At 42.8% G+C, this 21,427-nt stretch overlaps 1 long non-coding RNA gene across 1 annotated transcript; it reads right to left on the bottom strand.

Moving 5' to 3' along the window:
• Positions 1-5,643: 5,643 nt before the first annotated feature.
• On the bottom strand, positions 5,644-17,815 carry LOC140735171 (uncharacterized). The gene is made up of 2 exons (XR_012100707.1): positions 17,758-17,815; positions 5,644-6,553 (listed from the first exon to the last, which is right to left on the bottom strand). It is a non-coding gene; the product is annotated as an uncharacterized lncRNA (long non-coding RNA).
• Between the last annotated feature and the right edge of the window lie 3,612 nt (positions 17,816-21,427).

Genomic DNA, 21,427 nt, shown 5'->3' on the forward strand with positions numbered 1-21,427 from the left:
AAATCGTTTCATTACAATAGCGTATTGAGGCAGCACAAAGGGTGGAGGAAGAACAGAAATGAAGCATTGCAGAAAGTGCAGCGTAGGTAGACAGTAAGGTGGCAGGTCCTTATGATGCAGATTGTGAGATCAAAAGTCCATCTTATAGTATCAGGGAACTGTTCAAAAGTCCTATTAGAGTGGGACAGAAGCTGTCCTTGAGTCTGTTGGTATGAGCTTTCAGGTTTTTGTAGCTTCTGCTTGATGGGTGGCTGGGGCTGTGGGAGGACGGGGCTGGGGAACAAAGAGTGTGTGGAGTGCTTGGGGTCTTTGATTTTGTTGGCTGCTTTACTCAGGTAGTGAGAAGCGTGCCTGTAACTTGTGCCTGGAATGCACTGCCTGGACTGATGTAGAGGCTGATGAAAGAAACATTTATACGATTCTTAAGCATATGGATGTAACTAAAATGGTGATTATGAGCTGTGTGAGAGGGAAGCAATAGATTGATCGTGGAGTAAATTAAATTGTCGGCACAACATCATGGGCCGAATGGCCTGTATTGTTCTATGTTGTATAACATTCTGGGAAAGTTTTCACTGCTAACGTAATGGTCTTTCTGTAGAAGCAGTGTCTGGGTTATGGTTAGAGATTGCGGGTGTTTTGGAATGTGAAGCACCCAATGATGAGAGTGTGTTTTCGTTTTGTCTGCCTGACGTTGGTGTGAGCTGGGTCTTTTGTTCGGGGTGAGAGATGAAGGGAGAAGATGCCGGAGGGGACTCGACCCGGAATGACGCCATGATTCAACAAAGCCCGGGGAGATCAGAGCAGGATTGGCGAAAGGGAAACCATGAGATCCGACTTGTGCAGATTAGACTGTCTCATTAAAGTGGGCTTTTTTCCTTATTTTTTTGCTTTTTCTTTAATAACCATTTAGTCAAATCAAGAATTATAAAGCTAAATCGTTTAAATGTATGCAGTGTACTGTCTGTTATTTTGTGGTACTCATTTGTAACAGGGTAACGAATCACGCAGCATCAACACACACAGGGGGTTTCGAGGTGGGCCTGCACCTGAATCTCACATGTTTGGCAGGGCCGGTGATTGTCTTCTTTAGACTTACGTAGCCGACAGAACCAGAGTGTTTCAATTGTAGGGGCTCGTCCGCAATCGATTTCATTGGTTGCCCTGAGCATTGATACAGTGGGTTGTGTGTTTAAGTCCGTGCTAAACTACTGTCCGGTAAAGTGATTACGTTACATGGTTACGGATGCTGCTGGGGTTGAGCGGTGGTGCGAATCCAAGGGGTTACTGGTAACAAATGCGTGCATGTTGAGTGGGGTAGACATTCGTATCCTGGATGAACTGTTAATTCAGAGTTTAAGTACTGTTAAAGCTGCTGGAACTGTTACGATTGTGGGGCGGAGGTTTGATAAAATGGCGAGAAGACTTTGCTTTAGTCCATACTAGTGCTGACGTAGCGGCTGTGGAACTGTTTGGTAGTATCGGGACCCCGGGAGAGGGGGGCTATGGCTGTCAATACTTTCCGGGAGGTGGAGAGTGTAGGAGAGAGGGCCTAATCGCAAGTCGAGTCTCCTGTAGTCGCGGGTGGAGACTTCAAAGACAGGGTACTCTCGTTTTTGCGGGTCAAGGGGACAGAGTGGTCTGATTTGGAATGTCTAATGAGTTTCCATCGAGGAGTGAGAATTCTGAGTTTGTAGCGTCCCTTACCTCCCGGACGAATAAATGGAAAATTCCCAGGTTCAAAGTCCCAGCTATTGTAGCCTCTGCCTCTTCTGAGGAACGAAACCCACCCCTGAAGGGGAAGAGGAGTATGAGACTTAGGCGAGCCAGACCTCTCAGTTGTTAGATGTGTGGCAGTGTTCTGGTGAAGTAATACGACAGTTATTGGTTGGAAGTTTGAGAGGGTGGGCTGCTGATGTAGTGAGAAACGTAAAGGTACAGAACCCCTTTGCCACCGCTGGCCAACATGCAAGCACTAGAAAAGTTGTTTGGTGCAAATGGAAGCCCAATAGAGCTCATGACGGGGTTTGAGAACATGTGCCAGGAGAAGGGGGAGAAGGTTTCTGCCTAGAGAGGCAGCTAAATTGCTTGCAGCTTAGAGGGGCCATTCAGGTGGGTGAGGTGGCTCAGTTAAGAATGGACCAAATAGCGAGAGGTGCCCAGTCTCAGAATCTGATCACCCGCGGTCTCCGACTGTCTTGTACGACGCGCCCCCTCCCCCTCTGTTGAGCTGACCAGAGAAGGACGAGAGGAGGAGAATGCGTCGGAGGCGCGGGAGGCCTCTGTCAGCAGGGTACAGTCCTCTGTAGTGGTCCCCTGCATTACATTGACAACGGATAGCCTAACCTGGAGAGTGGAAGAGGATTCCTGGCGATGAAATGGGCTGTCGTGGATAAATTGAATGTCTACGTCTATGGTGCCAAGTTTGACGTGAGGACGGACAGCCATCCCCTAGCTTATATCCTGACCTTGGCGAAATTGGATGCCCCACGCCATTGATCGTGTCTGCCTTTGATTTTAACCGGATGTACCACCCGGGAAGCAGGAACATTGATGCTGATGCTTTGTCCTGACATGCGTACGAGGGGCAGGACAGGGACGAAGAGTGGGAGAGCGTTACTGTTCCAGGAGTGAAAGCCAGGTGCTAGTTTTCCATCATGGTGAAGGCAGATGGAAGGCAGGGGCAGGATCGAGCGGTGGATCAACTGGGAGCTTCTGATGATGCCATTCCACAAGTTTACCGTAACCTGACCAGTTACCAGAATTCAGTCCCGGGGAAGGGGCAGCTGCTCAGTGAAATGACACCGGGCATCAATACCATTTGGTTAGCGGTCGAAAAAGGAGACATGGCCCAAGCAGAGAAGACGAAACAAGCTGTGGTGCCTCCATTACTGAGAGAATAGCCCAGATTGAAGTTGAGGAACCATATCCTATACTGGGTCACATCACCTCCGGACCGTTCTTGGCGTTCCCTGCTGGTTCTGCCTGAGAAGTATTGGAGGATTATGTTGAAGGCACTTCATGATGATTCTGGATATTTGGGGATGGAAAAGACATATGGATTTCTCAGAGATCGGTTCTACTGACCCCGAATGAAGCCGGAGGCTGAAGAATACCGCACGTCGTGCATTTGATACATATGGAGGAAGACACTGCCTACGAGGGCCGCTCCGTTTTCCACCTTGCAGACAACGGGGCCCCTTGACCTGGCATGTGTGGATTTCCTGTCAATAGAGCCAGATGCCAGCAACATGGCGAATGTCTTAGTCATCACGGATCACTACACCAGATATGCGCAATCTTTCCCTACAAAGGGAATAGTCCAAGTTGGTTGTCTTAGATTTGGTGCCATTATGACGGGGAGTATGCTGATGCCCAAGAAGGAGCTGGAGGGGTGTGTGGGAACATCACGGTGCCGCTCTGGAGGAGTGGCGGTTCCCAGGGAGGGGAAATGTGTGAGACCAGTCCTGGAGGGAGAGAACATGTCAGTTGGTACCTGAAGAGCAGTGAAAACCATGGTGGTGCGCGGGGAGGAGAGGAAATGTGTGAGGATGGACCCCGAGGAAGGGAGACAGTGATGCAGAGGGGGAGACGAAATACCGCATGATATTCATGGAGGGTAAAACGGAATGTGTTGGAATTGTTAGGAACTATCAGATGCAGCTTAAATGAACAGTTAAATGTTTAAACAAAAAGAGATTTTGCAGATGCAGGAAATTCAGAGTAACACACACAAAATGCTGGAGAAACTCAGCAGGTCAGAGAGCACTGATGGAGAGGAATACATGGTCAACGTTTCAGGTCAAGACCCTTCATCAGGACTGGAAAGAAAGAGGAAAGAAGCCAGAATAGGAGGTGGGGAGGGGAAAGAGGACGCGCTGGCAGGTGATATGTGAATCAAGGCAAGGTGGAAGATAGGTATTTCGGGGAAGGAGAGGAAGAAGTGTGAAGCTGGAAGGTGATAAGTGAAAGAGGTATAGGGCTGAAGAAGAAGGAATCTGATAGGAGAAGAGAGTGGGCCTTGAGAGAAAGGGAAGGAGGGGCATCAGAGTAGGTGATAGACAGGTGAAGAGAAGAGAATGTGTGAGAGGGGAGCCTGAACGGGGACTGGAAAAAGAGAGAAACAAGGAAGGGGAGAAATTACCAGAACTTAGAGAAATTGATGGTCATGCCGTCAGTTTGGAGGTTACCCAGAGTGAATATAGAAACAGAGAAAACCTACAGCACAATACAGGCCCTTCGGCCCACAAAGCTGTGTGACCATGTCCTTACCTTAGAAATTACCCAGGGGTACCCATAGCCCTCTATATTTCTAAGTTCCATGTACCTATCCAGGGGTCTCTTAAAAGACCCTATCGTATCCGCCTCCACCACCGTTGCCAGCAGCCCATTCCACGCACTCACCACTCTCTGCGTAAAAAACGTACCCCTGACATCTCCTCTGTACAATATGAGGTGCTGCTTTTCCAACCTGAATGGCCACATCGAGGTAGAGGCAATGGAATGATAGTAATGGCGATTGGAATTAAAATCGTTAATTAAAGTGGAAGTAAAATATTTTAAATTGTTCCTGGTGTGTGTTATCACTCTGCTGGTGCCTTGACCAAGATCTTGTTTCCCTCTCTAGCCACAGACAAGGTCCTTGAGAACTGGTGAGTAGCTAATGTTGTTCTATTATTCAAGAAGGAAAACGTGAATAATCGTGGAAAATATACTTATGATAATCCTGTCAGTGGCAACAAACTACTGGAAATCAGGTATATACAGTAAGCACATGCCTAATTAGAGACAGTCAGCAGGATTGTGCAGGGCTGGTCAGGTCTTACTTGTTTGAGTGTTTTCTTGTATTTTATTTCTCGAGCGATTCGCTGTTCGTGATGCGGTCTTGAGGTGCTTCCTGGATAAACTTGTGATGTTTACTTTGAAACGTTCGGGGATTCCGTGTCACTTGTATTATTTTATGGATGCCCTAATTAGCACTAATCGGGAGGTTCTATTTTTGGGAATGTTAAGTCTTATGGCGTCACTGGGTCGAATCACCGATTTTTTTTGAATTATGAATAAACTTTGATCGCCTTCTTTACATCGGAGTCTGTCTTTTCCTCCGCACCTGGGTTCTGGCATTGCCAGCGCACATGGTGACTAAACGAAAGCAAGAAAGCAAATGAGCAAACACAATACCCCTGCCGAGGTCTCACCAATGTCGCCCTTTGGAGGCTCAGTGCATTATAACTGCCTCATCCATCAGCACCCTGGAATCTCCCCCTACAGGCTGGCATTGCCACTGCAGCGTATCCCATTGAAACTGGGAAGAAACCTCAACACCAGTGTTATAAACTCACACTAGTGAAACCCAGGGTCAAAGATTGAACGATAAGGGAAAGTTAATGGAGGAGTTCCAAGAGGAGTGGATTAGCTTTAGAAGTAAATGAGGAATTGAAAGAATGATGATGGATAGGGGTGAAGATAAGCCTAGATTTATCGAATATCTTAGCTCCCATGTTGGGGCAATTTTACTCCCTCTAATTTTAATTTTGTTTTATTTTCATATAGAAAGAAAGTATGAATCATCCTCAGACAGACTGCAGATTGAGTGTGGAAACGGATACCGCCATTAATCTGGCTTTCCAGCGCTATGTTGAATTGCTTTTACACTTTATTAACTTGAACCAAAAAGTAAACAAATATTTCACTGCATTCTTAACTTCATTTCTGAATTTAGCCTGGGTCACTGCATAAATGCTGGTGTTTGTACAAGAACTCAAAAGTTGGAGCATAGATCCGGCTTGTTGAACCTGAAATAAAGGATCTTGAAAACTAGCGTGATAAAACATCTTTGTAATCCGTACAAACAGAAAGTACACAACGTATGTTGTCCACAACAGTATAAAACTGCCAGATATAGTGAAGAGTAAAATGATAGATTTGTTACGGTTGGCTATCTCAGGATCATGCTGATTTTCACTGCTGCTGCTACCTTTGAGCCCTTTGCGAGCCTTACTTGCTATTAAAATATTCCTGACAGTAAGAACATTGAAGAACAGGATTAAACCAAACGGGACCAACGGGGTGATGATGCTATGTTGCAAAGCAAAAGCAGCCCATCCGTTGGATGAATGGAAGTTTGTTGTTAGGATACAGTCCCACTGGACATTGTTGGTGACGTATCGAGGTCCAAATGCAAACAGCCAGGGAATGGATTTTAAAAAGAAGATAGTGCACACGACTACAATCACTATCAGTGCCGTTGACTTGGTGCAATATTTTGTTTTCAGCTGTTGGCAACAAATGGCAACAAAACGATCAAAAGTGAAAGCCACTGTTAACCAGATAGCGCAGTCCTGGCTTGAGCCGTACAGAACAATAATGAGGCGACATATTAATGTAGTGTTCAGGAAAGACTCTCGAAAATAGTAATAGACAATCTTATACAATATTACGTTAAAGATAATGACCAACAAATCTCCAACTGCCATCGACACCAGATAGTAAGTGATGCATTTGGTGAGTCCGCATTTCCCACGGGACAGGATCACGATTGCCAGTAAATTCACTGTAATTTGAGAATAAAACATGCTTACTGAGCAGGTTGTGACAAAAGAACAATCTAAACATATTTACAATTTGGCCAACAAAATTAGAGGTGAGGATGGGGAGGAGTGGATGGGGAACTCAAATCAACTGATTTGAATTAGAAATGGAGATTGTAAAATAGAATGGAAGAGAACACATTACACTGGAAAGAGACAATGAAAGGCCAGAGCAGATCTGACACCGTATATTTCCCAAGCATCTTTTAGCAGTGAATAAAGTGTTACATAGTTTATGTAATGAGATCTACAGCTTCCAACAGACGCTCTTTGAACATTAATGATCACAACAGAAAGTACTGACTGCTGGAAATACTAAGCCTGTTGGTTACCGATCACTATAATCAGGTTTTGATCTGGTAAATTGTGCTGACCAAAGTTGGAGCGATATTCAGATAGTTGCAGGACTTTTAATGTCCAATTTCTCTATCCCTTTATTATGGCAAAAGTATTATCTTCACCCTTAATGAAGACAACGAATTTATTTAGTATCACAGCCATGTGCACCACCTCTACAAACAATCCAGCCTTACCTTGATGGCATTTTGAACGTTTCCTTCTTTTATCTTGTCTAAATTGCAATGGCGATCTGAACTGTGGAATGAGCACGGTTTAGAAATCGATGGGACATTAAAGATTACCCAGATCAGTTGGCAAAAGCAGGTTACATATTCTAAATGAGATCAAATGAATGGAAAAAATTCTGCCAAGTATGAGTTTTGTGTAGCTACTCAAAGAGCGAATTGCAAGTTAGCGTGAAAGAAATAGGCTGGTAAATTACATATATTTAGCCTTGCAGAAGGAAGGAGAAACGATTGATAGAAAGATAGGAAAGAAAATATTATAAAAGATCAGGAAATGATGAATGATTAGAACACAGAGGTGAGGGATTTTCAAGCTGAAGCAGTAACTGCCGATGAGCATTTTCAGCATCTTTGGTCTATATTTTAAGTTCCAACAAAGTGCCGCCGTTTTGGGGTTTTCAGCCACAAGTGGAGGAAAACTGAATTGCTCCACGTTGAGGTATGTACAACACAATGGACAACACAGTGCTCTACAACAGAAAACTCGGTAATTCTCGAAATAAGGGAAGATTTTTATCAGCAACGCGCCCGAGGTCCGGAGATTTGACATACGGCGAAGGCTTCCTCACATGATTCAATTATTTTGTTTCTCTCTTTGTACATACAGTCTGAATTTTGCATCAGTTATCGAATTCTAATATCTGAATAGCAACCATTCGTACATATTAAAGAAATCCATCACTTCAACAGAGTACCTATACGACAGTATGGTCCAGTGAAAAACAAGTTTACATAACTAACAGTGACTTACCGGGAATACCATAAACTGCAAGCATCGGGTAGTAAACAAAATCAAGTGGATGGATCAGTTCTTGTCGGTGCATTTCGAGTGAGCAGTAACAACTACTGAATCACACTAGTGCATTGAGATACGGTGTTCAATGATACCTGCACTTATATACAGAAGTTTCTCCCAGAGGGGCCATTAGGCTGGCTCAGCGGTAACATTAGTTACAGTTATATGAACAAACACATGATTATGCAATTATATATGTAAATAGGTTTCTGAAATAAATCTTATATTTGAAGTTCAAATACAATACTGCCCATTTTCTTCGGAAAAGAAACTTAAAAAAGGCACTGCTGAAACTACGCAAAGACAGTTTGAAGCATCCTATTATACTACATATGTTAATTCACCAGTGGAATATGATAAATTTGTCCATAGGTTAAGTTCATAGATTTACACCCATATGTTGTAATCTTCAATGATTTATTGCATCGTAGTCCGAGTCTGATATTAATGGGATTTTGGCAGATGCAAATTGGCTAGTTGGTAGTGCTGAGGGAGAGTTGTGATTTGCAGTGGTGATAGAGCACTGCGATTCAGGAGGCGCATAGAGAGGGACATGCCGTGATGGAAACAGGGAGATCTGTAGCTTCTGATCCCCTCCTCTTTCCTTCTCTTTAAGAAGGTTAGTAGGTTTGCACAATATCGAGGACCAAAGGAATGTAGTTTGCTGTGCTGATCCATGTTGTATGTACTATGAGGAGCATAGACAGGGTAGATCACAGCCATCTTCTAATTGAAGGGAAGTCTAAAACTACAGGGCATACAATATATATATAAATAAGAGAGGAAATACTAAAAAGAAATCTTAATTCATAAGTTGGTAAGTTATCCAGTGATTGGCCAGTGGATATATCAAAAAAGATTCCTGAGGAGGCGATAGAGTCAGGTACAATCACTAAATTTATAAAGCATTTGGACATCTACATGGATAGTAAGGAATAGGAGATGAGAGCACATGTAGGAAAGAAGAATTAGCATAATTAGACGTCTCAGTCGCATGGACAAGTCGGGCTGAAGAAATTGTTTCAGGCTAAGAATAGAAGAGAGTCATCTGGCCCTTCGCATTTCTTGCGTGTTTGTCTCAATTTAAATTGAAGGGATTTATCTGCCTTTAATCCCTTCAATTTACTTAACACCACTTCCCTACTAACATGTATTTCCCTCAGTTCCTCCATCTCACCAGACCCTCGGTCCCCTGCTATTTCCAGAAGATTATTTATGTCCTCCTTAGTGAAGACAGAACCAAAGTAGTTATTCAATTGGTCTGCCATGTACTTGTTCCCCATGATCAATTCACCTCTTTCTGACTGTTTCTGACTTTTTTCCTGATTGTTTCTGACCAATTCCAGGCTTACGTTCACTGATTGGTCGTTGTTCGTAATAACGTCTCGAATACTCTTTGGTAAACCATATAAATTGTCATACTTTGTGATATACTGTTGATTTTTGAGATTTTTGTAGTTGCGTGGTATAACCGAATAAAGGTTTATTTATAGTTCGGCTTTTTTAGGTCTCCCAGCTTCGGATCTCATCACCAGCAAGCAAGCGTAACTAATTGGCGACGAGGTGCTATATTATATGGACATGGCAATTTCAGTTGAAGACTTGCGTGCAATTCTACAACATCAGCAAACTCAATCTAAGGCAGTCCAGCTAGTTAATCGAAACCTTGACTTTGGTTAATCGATAACCTTGGTTATCAGTGAGCCCAACGACTTCGGTGTCAAACAACCGAACAGAACTCAGTTGTTGCGTCCATTACCAACTTCCAGTTCCACGCCGCATTGGGAATGACGTTCGAATCATGGAAATCAACACAGAGCTGGATCTTCATCCTCTCCTGGAACGGATCGTTTTACCGGAACGGATCGATTTATCGGACCGAACCAACCACCCGCGCCAGCAGAACCGGAAGCAACAGGGCGACAAGGAAGTGACAGCCTGGAGCAGCGAAGATCGCCAGCGTAAGCCGGCATTTCCAATCCAACTCAACCCTTAGTTCAAATCCTGCTGGCAATCAAGAGGGAAGTGTCATGGCGGCCGAAACAAGGAAAGACTTCCACGATCGTTGTTGCAATTATTTCTCGAACGTTCTTGGATAAATAATTCCAAATAGTCGTGCTTTGGGCTGAATTGTTGAGTGTTGAAATTTTTATAGTTGCATCGTTTATTTTTACTGAATAAAGGTTAGTTTCAGGTTCTTCCATCGCTCCTGGTTTGGGAGTCGCATCAGTCCTTCTAGACGAACGATCACAACCGAAGATTAATCTCACAGATTGCATTCCTCCCACAGCACTTTGACTTATGGTCATAGAAATTAAGGCAGTTTTCATACAGTGTTCAAATGTTGTATCAATTAAAATATGGTTGTTTGCTATTTCGCTGTACTGAACTAACAAACTCTTTAGCATTATAAATACAGGAGATTCTGCAAATTCAGGAAATCTTGAGTAACACGCAGAAAATGCTGGAGGAACTGAGCAAGCCGGGCACAATCAGTGGAAGGGAGTAAATAGTGGAACGTTTTTGGCCGAAACCTTTCATCAGGACAATAAGATATGACAGATGTCATTCTGAAGTCGCTTCATTGACCCACATGTTTTCGTCTTACCCCTGTTTGCAAAGTTATTGGAAAGATATTTTTGTTATTATTTCTAAACACATTTACAACGATTTGGACAACAAATCTAGAGGTGAGGATGGGGAGGAGTGGACAGGGAACTCAAATCAACTGATCTGAATTAGAAACGGCGGATGTAAAATAAAGTAAGGTTTAGAAATGGATGGGACACATAAGGATTGTCCAGATCAGTTGGCAAAGGCAGGTTACATATTCCAAATGAGATCAAATGTTTGGAATAATGCTGCCAAGTATATGTTTTGTGTAGCTACTGAAAGAGCGAATTTCAAGTTAGCGTGAAAGAAATAGGCTGGTAAATTACATATATTTAGCCTTGCAGAAGGAAGGAGAAACGGTTGATAGAAAGATAGGAAAGGAAATATTATAAAAGATCAGAAAATGATGAATGATTAGAACACAGAGGTGAGGGATTTTCAAGCTGAAGCAGTAACTGCCGATGAGCATTTTCAGCATCTTTGGTCTATATTTTAAGTTCCAACAAAGTGTTGCCGTTTTGGGGTTTTCAGCCACAAGTGGAGAAAAACTGAATTGCTCCACGTTGAGGTATGTACAACACAATGGAGAACACAGTGCAATACAACAGAAAACTCTAATTCTCGAAATAAGGGAAGATTTTTATCAGCAACTCACCCGAGTTCCGGAGATTTGACATACGGCGAAGGCTTTCTTGTCTGATTCAATTATTTTGTTTCTCTCTTTGTACATACAGTCTGAATTACGTCAGTTGTTGAATTCTAATATCTGAATAGCAACCATCCTTACGTATTAAAGAAATCCATCACTTCAACAGAGTACATATACGACAGTATGGTCCAGTGAAAAACAGGTTTACATAACTAACAGTGACTTACCGGGAATACCATAAACTGCAAGCATCGGGTAGTAAATAAAATCAAGTGGATGGATCAGTTCTTGTCGGTGCATTTCAAGTGAGCAGTAACAACTACTGAATAACACCAGTGCATTGAGATACGATGTTCAATGATACCTGTACTTATATACAGAAGTTTCTCCCAGAGGGGCCATTGGGCTGCCTCAGCGCTAGCAATAGTTACAATTATCTGAACAAACACATTACCCAAATGATTATGCAAGTATCATTGGGTAATGTGTTTGGTCAGATACGTAGGTTTCTGAAATAAATCTTATATTTGAAGTTCAGAACAATACTGCCCGTTTTCTTCAGACAAAGCAACTAAAAAAAACGGCACTGGTAAAACTACATCAAGACAATTTTAAGGATCCTATTATATATGTTAATTTACTAGTGGAACATGTGAAATTTGTTCGTAGGTTAGGTTCTCTGGTTTACACCCCCATGTTTTAATCTTCAATGATTTATTGCATCATAGCCCAAGTCTGATATTAATGGGGTTTCGGCAGATGCAAATTGACTCTTCAGGGCAGTGCTGAGGGAGAGCTGTGATGTGCAGTGGTGATAGAGCACTGCGATTCCAGAGGCGCATAGAGAGGGACATGCAGTGATGGAAGCAGAGAGATCTGTAGCTTCTGATCCCCTCCTCTTCCCTTCTCTTTAAGAAGCTTAGTAGGTTGGCACAACATCGAGGACCAAAGGAATGTAGTTTGTTGTACTGATCCATGTTGTATGTACTATGAGGAGCATAGACAGGGTAGATCACAGCCATCTTCTTCTAATGGTATCGAAGTATAAAACTACAAGGTGTACTGTATATTTAAATAAGAGAGGAAATATTAAAAAGAGATCTTAATTCGTAAGTTGGTAAGTTATCCAGTAATAGGCCAGTGGATATATGAAACAAGATTCCAGAGGAGGCGATAGAGTCAGGTGCAATCACTAAATTTATAAGACATTTGGACAGCTACATGGATAGTAAGGAATAGGAGATGAGAGCACATGTAGGAAAGAAGAATTAGCGTAATTAGACGTCTCAGTCAGCATGGACAAGTCGGGCTGAAAAAAACTGTTCCAGGCTAAGAACATAATATAGTCATTTGGCCCTTCGCATCTCCTGCGTGTTTGTCTCAAAGGCACTGTAAATATGAGGAAATCCAATTTCATTAAAGTAAGGCCGAATTTGGTAACGGTAGTCCTTGAAGATCTACTTTCAGGTAAGTCTACATCATCATAGTGAGAAGGATACAAATGAGAAATAACAAAAGTTTAGTGTCATCATGTCATGTTGCTGCAACGGTAACAAATGTAGAGAACCCTGGCTGTGGAGGAACATCGTGGTTGGATAAAGAGAAAAAAAGGGAAGCATAAGCAAGAATAGGGAACTAAAGATAGAGAGGTAAACCAAGATGACAAAAGAATATACATATAGCGAGCTGCTTAAAAGATAAATTACAAAGACAAAGAACATCACTGGCAGAAGGGTTAAATCTGAAGGCATTTTATAAATTCATTAGTCAATGTTTTTTTTTGTTAAGAAGGTAATCCAGAAAATTATAGATCATGGAAGAGAAAAGGTAGTTGCGTAGGGTCATATTCTGACTGGAGGTTTATGACCAGTGGTGCTCCACAAGTGCTGGGACCTCTGTTTATTTATAATAACTATAAATAATTTAGTCAAAACGCGTAGATGTCTGATTTAGTAAGACTGCAGATGACAAATATTGGTGGAGTTGTAATGAGGAAGTTTGTCAAAAGATACACCAGGATATAAATCAGTTGAATATATAAATTGAGAAATGGCATATAAAGTTTAATCCATGCAAGTGCGAGGTATTGCACTTTTGGAAGTCGAATATAAGGGGAAGGTAGCCAATAAATGGTAGGACGCTAAACAGCTTACATATCTGTTGCTCTACATCTCACAGGCTATGTGGAGACCTACATTATAATTCCAGAAAAGTGATTGCACTGTTCTGAAACAGGTTTATTATCATCCCAGTTACTAAGATGAATGCATACAGTGAAAATATTTTGTTTGCATGCCATTCAGACAGACCTTTGCAAACATGCAAACATCATGTGTATATTGAGATAGTAAATTAAAAGCAAAACACCAGATTAGAGAGTTACAGTTAGAGAAAACAAAGTGCATGCAGACGAATAAAGTGGAAGGACCATGATGAAGTAGATTCAGAGGTCAAAAGTTCATCTGTATCACATGATGTCCTCTTAAGGGTTATAACAGCAGGATAGAAGCTGTCCTTAAACCTGGTACATGTTTTCAAGCGTTTGTACCTTCTGCCCGATGGGAAGTGGGAGAAGAGAATATAACCGGGCTGGAGTATTTCTGGCAGTAGGAAGTATGGTCAAAGTCAATGGAAGGGAAGCAGGTTATGTTCAGAACTCTGCAATTTCTTACAGCCTTGGGCAAGCTGTGTGTCATAGTCCGGATCGGTTCCACTTTAAATTTAGTTAGGTTGCGATCCGGACCATTGACTCCTTGTTCCCTTCTAATTCCGTTTCATGTGTCCCTTGAGTTTGGCAATCAAGGTAATCTACCCGCGACCCGAACCGGCAGTTTATAAACCTCTGGATTTAGCCGTTCGTGGCGAGAGTGTTAAGAAGCCTTTGCAAGTTGTTGTCGCTACGACAAGCCAGAGTCATCCAGCCAGCATCGGAGTACCAGCAATTCGCCTTCCTGCACCAGAGTGTAGTCCAGGCTCCTCAGCAAAGGGAAGCAGAGCTAATTGAACAGGGGCTGCCCCCAAGTAATGAATGGCTTCTGATGCCGTTGCTTGCGCGAAGAGGTCGTGCCCCAGATTCTGCTGCAAGGAGTGACTCGAGATCACTAGGCAACATAAGCTATTCACCAGCGTTCCTCACTAAACCGGAAAACACTTCCCCAATGGTGAAGTCAAAGGAACAGGAGATATTTCGCAAGATGAATTCCTCTGGCGGCGGGGAGTCTGACATTGCTAATGCTCAACCTGGGACTGAGATATTTAACCTTCCTGCGGTTACCACATCAGGTGTGGTTTCATACAAGACAGGCGGAGTCCTGACTCGATGTTCATGCCCCTTGTCCGTGTCTACCCCTCGAAGAGTCCCGGCTCGATGCCTGATCTGAAGGAGGAGTCCTTGTTCAAGAGTCCTTGTCCTGTGTTTTTGGCGAACAAGTTTCTGGCTGCAGCGATCCATCGTGCCCGCGTGTCTGGTGGCGGTGAATCAAGGTCCTAGTCCAAGGTCCGCGGCTGTCCATGTTCCCACTGTCTAAGTCATAGCCACGGCGATCCCAGTTCCCCGTTTCCAAGTCCCGGGTCCGCGGCGACCCAGGTCCCTAGGCAGAGGTTCGTGTTCCTCTTAGTCCTCCTTGATGACCCGATTTTCTGTGTAGCGAGTAATAAACGCTATTTTATTTAACCTAAGGAAGACGTGTTTGTGTCCTGCGTGTGGGTCCTCTCCCAGCACCCTTGTCCCCACCTCGTGACACTAATGTACCCAGATATGATGCTTCCTTTGGCGTATCTGTAAAAATTGACAAGACTCATCGGGGACATACAGAATTTCCTTCGCCCCCTGAAGTAGAAATGATGTGTTTACTTGCTGTAGCATCTAGGAGTGGATCAGGAAAAATTGTTAGGGATATTTACACCTTTGAAATTGAACTTGAAGCTCTCATCCATCTAAACCTTAGCGCCATTGGTACAGACAGGTGTGAGTACCCCATCCCACGTCCTTAAATCAGTAACCAGCTCTTTTGTTTTCTCACAATGAAGGATAGGCTAGTGTCTTGACGTCACACCACTAGATTCGCTAATCAGCCCAGTCTTCTGCAAACTTGTAAATTGAATTTGGGCGGTATCTGGCCACACAGTTGTGAGTGTATGAAGTGTATTCTCGAACTGTACCTATATTGCCTCACTACATCAGCGATCTAGGATGCCCTACATGACATTGTGATATTCCTCTGGCTTAGTAGTCACCCGCCCCCCACATATTTTACATTCCTTTCTATCACATCTTGAACATCCGAACCCTGAAACATCGAGCTGCCAGTCCTGCTCTTCTGTCCACCAGACCTCTGGAATAGCTGCAACATGTTATTTTCATGTTCTACCTGGGCCCTAAGTTGATCGGTCTCTCCCGTAATACACATTGCATTGCAGTAAGTACATTAGTTTTATTGCATTGCAGTAAGTACAGGGTCTGTTTCTGTGCTGTACTCTTCTCTGTTCTATATTCCACTCTGACTGTGAACCATCTCAACTTGGCCTTCTGTGGAGTTTTTACTCAAAAGGCAAAATTGGCTTGGTGGTAGGAATCAGCTGGTGCCGTTAGAGAGTTGCTTTTTGGATTGGAGGACTGTGACCAGCAGTGTGCCCCAGAAATCGGTGCTGGGTCTGTCATCCATATTAACAATTTGGTTGAGAATATAGATGGCATGTTTAGTAAGTTTGCAGATATAGGGACAGGATCTTTTCCCCAGGATGGACATGTTAAATACTAGAGGCCATAGGTTTAAGGTGAGAGGGAGAAAGGTTAAGAGAATTGCTTTTACAGAACTAGTTAAAGGAAAAGCAAATTTACAGTTTTAGAAGATGTGGTATGACACCAAAGTCCCTTGCAAGTTTCTATAGCTGTATTGTGGAGGTCATTCTGACTGGATGTATCACAGCCTGGAATGGATATCTCAATGCAGAGGATTACAGAAGGCTGCAGAGGGTGTAGACTGAGCCTGTTCCTCACCGGCACAACCTTCCTCACTATCAAAGACATCTTCAACAAGTAGTGCCTCCAGAGGCAGCATCCATTTATATAGAACCTCAGCATTTGGAGCCTCTTGTTGCTACCATCAGGAAGGAGGTCAAGGAGACTGAAGAATCACATTGTTTTGGAGACAGCTTCTTGCACTCCACCATCAGAATTATGACAGGTTCATTCTTACAAGTAATTTATGTCTTTTCACTACACTGCTCTCACAAGACAACACATTTCACGTCATTTCAGTCAGTGATAATAAACCTGATCCTGATTCAGTCTCCACCTGGCCTTGATTCTACGTCAAAACAACGTACAGAGATAATGTCTACAAAGGCGTTGCATGCCAATAACAGCAGTGTTAAAATACTATTTTCATCTTTTTCCCCTTCCTACTAATCTCCCTCCTGTCACTTCTCCCTGCAAGCGCCCGAAGTGCTACATCGGCCCATTCAACGCCTCTCCTACCCGCACTTACGACCCAAACAGTCCGTCCAGGTGAACTGAGAATCTGTTGGGGTCGTCTATTGTATCTATTGCTCCCGCTGTGGCCTCCTCTCCGGAGACCCGACATAAATTGCAGGATTACAATATCGTGCAGCTCTGTTCTATCTGCCGAAAGTGTAATTTCCCAGTGACCATCTACTTTAATTCTCATCCTCATTCCCATTCTGATAAGTCAGTCCATCTCCTCTTTTTCTACGATGAGCCCATTCTCAGGCTGAAGGAGCAACACCTCATATTCTGTCCAAGTAGCCTCCAATTTGGAGGCATGAACAACAGTTTCTCCTTTTGGTAATTTCCTACTCCCTTCTCCTATTCCCCACTCTGGCACCTTACTACTTATCCTCAACTGCATTTTATCTCCCCCTGTTGTCTCTCCCCCCCCCCCTTACCTATATCGCATGATCTACTCTCCTCTCCTATTAGGTTCCTTCATCTCCAGGTCTTTATCTTTCCCACCCACCTGGATTCACCTATCGCCTGCCAGCTTGTATTCTTTTTTCTCCCCTACCTTTTTATTCTGCATCATTCCTCCTCCTCCCCAGTGCCAAAGCAGGGTCTCGGTCCGAAACATCACTTACACAGATGCTGCCTGACCTGTTGAGTTCCTCCATCATTTTGTCTGCTCTGGATTTCCAGCATCTGCAGAATCTCTTGTGTTTTAACATTTCTTTCATGTTGGTGCTCCTCTAAGATATTCATAAAGGCTGCCTCAGAAGATATTTTATTAAAATCAAATTACTGGCTGAAAAGGGGCATAATTTGTCCGTTTTCAATCCCATGACATTGTGCTTCTAATCTTTTAAACCTCAATAACAAGCAAGTATAAACGTGCAGATTATTTAGCTAATTAGAACACGGAATGAGGTAAATTAATATCTGGGGAAATCCTGCTTAAAGAAAGTCAGAAAAAGGCTGTAATCATTAAATTTGGAAGTTTATAATATCAAAATGGAAGTGAACATAGAATAACAAATCTTTCTTGGACACAGATAATGGTCCAGGCTTACCACACTGGCTGAGATCACGTGTTTCTAGTAATGAGCGTGTGGGTGTCCGACGGCGACGGTCCAGCAAAGCAATAGCTGGACCCTGAGCTATTTATGTTGCAAGTCTGAAATGCGGATCAGCTGCCTCAATTAAGGAGCCCAACGGAACAAGGGAAAACAGAAACAACCGGAATACGGAATCCACGGACCGGACCGTGACACTCCCCTGATTTTCAGACTGAGAGAAAAAAAATCTTCAAAAAAATCCTCTTTGGTCAAATCTGTCAGCTACTTGGAACGACTGTTCCGAGCTGAAATCTTCCAAATCAGGATTATCATGTACACTGATTGTTAATGCTCCAAAACTGGGATTATCATGTACATGCCAATGTTGATAATCTTCCTGTTTCTTCCCCCCCCCCCACCAATTTCAACTGGTTGATATGGTACCGTTTGCTTTTATCTTGAGAAATCAGTACCCTGTACACTGATGGGCTTGCTTTGTCTATAATTTCATAGGACCCTGCAAACCATGGATTTAGAAAATGAGGTGGGTTAGTGTATTCCAATCATCATTTTGATCCGGGCTTAATTTATAGGGAATGACTTTTGAGTCAAAGTAGGCTTTACTCTGTTGCCTTTTCTTTCGTTGTTGATGGGCTGCCACGTAACTGGCCTCTTTCAAAGTTTGAAAGGTACATTCAATGAGAAATGTCAGAGAAATGTGTACAATATACATCCTGAAAAGCTTTTTCTTGGCAGCTAGCCACAAAAACAGAGGAGTGCCCCAAAGAATGAATGACAGTTAAATGTTAGAACCCCAAAGCCCCGCCCAGCTCCTCCCTTCCATGCGAAAGCAGCAGCAAAGCAACAATCCCCTCTCTCCCACCAGCAAAAAAACATCGGCGCCCCCCACCGAGCACGCAAGCATGCAGCAAAATATCGATAAAGACACAGATTTGCAGTACCTCAAAGACCACTCGTTCACACAGTAATCTCTCTCTCTCCCTAATAAGGGAAAAAGGAGTGTCTCCATTTCACAGCAAGAGGGGAGCCATAACAAACAACTCATTGATTTACGATGTTAAAAGTCCATTGCATCGCTTTTTCTGAGCTGCGTGCCCAAAGAACTCGGGTCTCTGGGCACACAGCCAGAGATCTTTCATCTCCCACGACACACTGATTCTCTGCAGAGGCACTGACCACGAGTCTGTCTGCCTGTAAAATGTGAGCCTTAATTTGAATTCTATACTCTAGGTAATCCCCAGTGAGTGAAGACCCTTTCCAATAAGTTTTGCAGAGGCTTTTGTTGTCTTTGTCTTAGTCAGGAAAGCTTCCACCCACTTGGTGAAAGTATCTACCACTAAAAAAAATATATTTAACCCTCCAGGGGTAAGTGACAAGGATCCACAAAATCTATCTGTAAATTAATCCAAGGTCCCTCTACTGGTCTGGTATGTTTGGAGAGCTCCTTTCTTTACATTCCCTTTTATTTCTGTATCTTCCTTCTGTTCCTTGGTTAACTCCATAACCTTAATATGTTGCACCTTCTGCATTCCCATCTCCCCAATCTGCGCTTGCCATTCCAACTCATTCACCACATCTTGCTTCACTAATTCAGCTTTCCTATTCCCCACAGGGGATAATTTAGACTGGGCTTTCACCTTAATGACTCTGTATTCATTCCCCTTGCTTCTTCAAGTATATACTGCAGCAGAGCAGCAGATCAGAGGGGCTTTCTGTTGCCTGAAACAAACCCTCTTCCCAAAGAGGCTAACATTCTGCAAGACTATTACAGACGTACATACTATCAGAATGTACGACAGATCCGAGCAGCAAATATTCTTGGTGCCTAACCACATTTACAACTGCTGCCCCTTCTGATGCCTGTGCACTCATGATGTTCAGTAACATTAAAGCTTTACTCTGCCTTCCCTGGCAATCTTCATCCCCTACATATATACTGTACCCAGTTTTCCTCTCACCCATCCATACCAATGAGGAACCATCTGATCTACAAAAATGTTAAAATAGGGGTTTTCCTTTGTTTGCGTGTTTGATCTTGGGTATTCCTTTCTAATCTCCTTCTACCTCCTCCCCCCTTATTACTTTGATAATAATAGTCCCCCAGGATCATTTGCTATTATTTCCTGACACCCATACAGTTCTGCAGAACAATACAGATTATCTGTAAGGAAGGTAGAAACTTGAATTCCATTTACAGGTACATCTCAACCCTGCAGTACCAAGGCTGACTGACTAAGACATTTTAATTCAAACATCCAGCAGGAGCTAGATAAATACTGAAATGCTATTTGGACCAGTTCAATATTTAAAGTGAACTTCCATTTACAATGTACATAACAAAACACTGGTTGCTTCAAAACTATTTTCCAAGGGATCTCAAACTCAAATCAGTATGTTAAAAGTCTTAAGCGACATCTTTTACATTCTATAACAGAAAGGAGTTTTGTGGGTAAAAGGATTGTTCCAATCTTCCAAAATGTTAATCTTGTCAATCTTCCCAGATGTTCCAATTTTCCCAAAATGTTAAATACAAATTCCAATCTGTCCACTGACGAGCAATTTCCCTGAATGTCAATTTCCCTCAGAAACGTGGGCATTTCATATCCAGAATAGAGATACACAAATTTCATTCTCAGCACCGATTATACCTGCCCAGTGTGGAATCTGAGTTTCACTAAATTCAAACAAAGACCACACTTGCACTGTTTTTCCTTTAGAACCTTCCGCAACTAACTGCAAACCTCATAATAAACAATTAATTACCTCTGAAAAGTTTTCACATATTTTTCAAAGAATCAATGGAGAGAGAGGGAAAAACTACTGGGTTGGGGGCCTGACACATTTATGCAACCTCTTAAAGGCACGATCTCTTAAAACAGCCTTCTCTCACTCTCTCTCACACTCTTACAACACATGCACGGGTGCACGCATTTTCTGTTTCCTATGTAGCCACACTTGAAACATGCAAACCATTTACATTTTAAACCATTTCAGAAAATCTCTTGTTCCTAAGGATTAAACCGTTAACAAATATTCAGTTGCAATTCAATACCATTGAGGATGCTCTGCTGACAAACAAACCTAGCCCATGATCAAACTAATATATCCCCTGTATCCTACACTGCCCATAACCCACCATTTTTTTCATGCTTATACCTATTGAAATGTCTATAAATGTCCCTGTTGAATCAGCCTCCAGCACCAACTCCAGCAGTGTGTCTCAGACACTCATTACTCGCTGGGTTAAAAAAAAACATACCTCTGATATCTCCCCAATACATTTCCCCAATGACCTTGAAAGCATTCCAATATTCTTCTCTACTATTAACTCTAAATGTCCTTATTGTATCAGTCTCCTGCAACATCCTCCACTATTAACCATTACTGACATGGGAAAAAGATGCTGGTTGTCCACCTTAAATATGCTTCTTATCAATCAAGTCCCCTCTCACCCACCTTTGCTCCAACGCGAAAAGCCCTAACTCGCTCAAAATTCCCTCATAACAGGTGCTCTCTAATTCAGGCATCCTGGTAAATCTTCTCTGCACCCTCTTTGAAGCTACCACATCTTTTCTGTAATGAGGCAACCAGAACTGAATATAATACTCCGAGTGTGGAGAGGTAATAATGGGGGGCAATGAAACAATGGATGAACTGAATAAGT

The sequence above is a fragment of the Hemitrygon akajei genome, chromosome 11 (genome assembly GCF_048418815.1).
Source record: "Hemitrygon akajei chromosome 11, sHemAka1.3, whole genome shotgun sequence".
Lineage (NCBI taxonomy): Eukaryota > Metazoa > Chordata > Chondrichthyes > Myliobatiformes > Dasyatidae > Hemitrygon > Hemitrygon akajei.